This window comes from Arachis ipaensis, chromosome B06, assembly GCF_000816755.2.
Source record: "Arachis ipaensis cultivar K30076 chromosome B06, Araip1.1, whole genome shotgun sequence".
NCBI classification, from domain to species: domain Eukaryota; kingdom Viridiplantae; phylum Streptophyta; class Magnoliopsida; order Fabales; family Fabaceae; genus Arachis; species Arachis ipaensis.
In genome coordinates, this window is record NC_029790.2 from 8,467,304 (window position 1) to 8,470,242 (window position 2,939).

Genomic DNA, 2,939 nt, shown 5'->3' on the forward strand with positions numbered 1-2,939 from the left:
ACCAAAAAAAAAAAACTGATGGGAGATTGTTTATCGTTGTATTATTAGTAATGCTACATATCCAAGTCTTTTTATGAAGTCTAACCAAGTTAACCAATAAGACTTAGAATAATGTTAGTTATAGCTAATTTTTATTATGTTAAAACTCCGGGTCCTGATGGGTTTCAAGCTTTCTTCTTCAAAGAATATTGGGAGATCATTGGTCTTGATGTTTGGAAGATGGTTAAGCAGACATTCTCCGGTGTTACTCTTGATCCGAGAATGATGGAGACTTTACTGGTTCTTATTCCAAAGATTGAATCACCGGTATCTATGAAAGATTTCAGACCGATTAGTCTCTGCAATGTAGTTTACAAGATCATCACGAAGGTCCTTGTTAATAGGCTCCGTCCTCATCTTGCGGAGATTGTTGGCCCGCTTCAAGGAGGATTTATTCCGGGACGAGGAACGTAACTCTTGACAATATCATTATTGCTCAAGAAGTCCTCCACTTTATGAAGAAGACTAAATCAAAGAAAGGCACACTGGCCTTTAAGATTGATCTGGAGAAAGCTTATGACAGAGTTGACTGGAGATTTTTAACTCATACCCTTAAGAGCTTTGGTTTTCCTATTCCTACAATTAATTTGATTATGAATTGTGTCACTGTTTCCTCCTTATCTATTCTTTAGAATGGGAATCGTCTGAATGGCTTTACTCCTAGTCGAGGTCTTTGACAAGGAGACCCTATGTCACCCTATCTTTTTGTGTTGTGTATGGAGGCGATTGGCATGCTTTATTAGTCATCAGGTTGATTTGGGCTTGTGGGAGCCGGTTGCTATTTCTAGAGGGGGACCAAGAATATCCCACTTAATGTTTGCAGATGACTTGCTTCTATTCTGTAAAGCTACAAACAGACAAGTGCAAAATGTGATGTTGGTTTTAGAGACTTTTTGTAAAGCATATGGGATGAAGATTAATGTGGAGAAGTCTAAAGCGCTTTGCTCCAAGAATGTCTCTGCAACAAGAAAAGAGGTTTTCATTGGGGTATCCTCTATCAGATTTGTCCAGGACTTGGGCAAGTATCTTGGAGTTACCCTTAACCATTCTTAGGTGACCCGTTCAGCTTTCAATGGTGTCTTGGATAAGATTCGGAGTAGACTAGCAAGCTGGAAAGGGAGTTTACTCAATCGTGCTGGTAGACTCTGCTTGGTTAATTATGTTGCAGCCGCTATTCTCACATACCAGATGCATGTCTCTATTTTTTCCAAAGAAATCATTAGTAAATTAGAGTCTATGATGAGGAATTTTCTTTGGAAAGGACAAGTTGATGGAAGAAGATTGAATCTTATTAGTTAGAAGGTACTGGTTACTCCAAAAAAATATAGAAGTTTGGGGATTAGAGATCCTTATTGTGTAAATATTGTTCTTCTTGGGAAGCTAGTTTGGACTTTTTTCTAGCAGCCAAACAAGTTATGAGTCCAATTGTTGGATGCCAAATACCGATCATCTCTATTATGACTGTTTTAGTTGTCCTAAGAACAAGGACTCTCCCATGTGGAGGAGTCTTTGCAAGGCTTGGAAAGTGTTGAAGGATGGGTTTGCTTGGTGTATTGGGGATTTGAACCAGAATTTTTTTTTCTAGATGGAGGAGAGAAGGACGGTTATCTAATGAGATGTATTATGTTCACATTTCTGATTCGAATCTCTGGATACAGGATATTTGGTCGGTTGGTAGGTGGCATTTGGATACTCTTTATTCTCCTTTATCTCAAAATCTGAAAGGTAATATTCTCTCTTACAATCCAGATGTGCAAGCAGGTCCGGAAGTGGGTTGGTATTGGTTTGGGTCTGCTGCCAAAGTCTATGACTCATGCAATAGTTACTTGTGGTTGTATAAGCAGCTGTTTAATTGGGAGGAGCGGGAGAATTGGCTTTAGCGTCAGCTTGTTCCGGAAAAGTACAAGTTTTTGGCTTGGTTGTGTCTTAAGGAGGTTCTTCCTACTGCAAGTTTTCGCTTTAGAAGAGGGATGTCGTCATCGGATAGGTGCCCAAGATGTATTTCTAGTCAGGAATTGGTTTTACATTGTATTCGGGATTGTCCAAAAGCTCAGCTTGTATGGCATATGTTGGATATTTCTTGTCATCCTTTGGATTTGAAGAACTGGTTCTTGTATCATAGCAGAGAGCCTCCGTTCAAGTTCTTTTCGGGACTTTGGTGGATATGGCGAGCAAGGAATAATGACATCTTTAATCCTCATGAAACTTGGCCTCCAGAAAAAGTGATTTGTCTGGCATTAACTTCAGAAAAGGAGCTTAGGAATATTTTTGAATTACAATGTATGTCCTCTCCCTCTACTCTAAATGGTTTTTGAAATCCCTGTCCATTGGTACTTTTAAGATTAATTGTGATGCTAGTTATCTTGATTCGGGTGATAATATTGGTTTTGCTTGTATTATTAGAGATTGTAATGGGAGTTGGCAAAGGGGTGTTTGGGAATGATTGAGAGTAATAGTGTTCTTCAAGGGGAATTGTTTGCTATTTGGAAAGGATATCTCTTAGTTTGGGATATGGGTCAACGAGATGTTATTTGTGAGACGGATTGTGTGGAAGCATTTAATCTTGTTACTAATCACCAATATGGTTTTGGGTTTATTGATCCATTGGTGCTCAAAATAAGAGATATCATGCATTAAAATTGGCGTGTTGACTTTCGTTTGATTATGAGAGATGCAAACACGGTGGCAGATACTATGGCAAAGATGGCGATGAAGTTACAACTTTCTCAGTTTAAGAGTAGTCCCGTGGTGATGAAGTTACAACTTTCTCAGTTTAAGAGTAGTCTTAAACGGGACTGTTCCTCTATTTAAGCAGTTCCTTTGTTTTGTTTGTTTTGTCTTCCTTTGTTTAGTTTATTTTAGTCACAAAAAAAAAAAACTAATTTGATTGGAATTGTTTT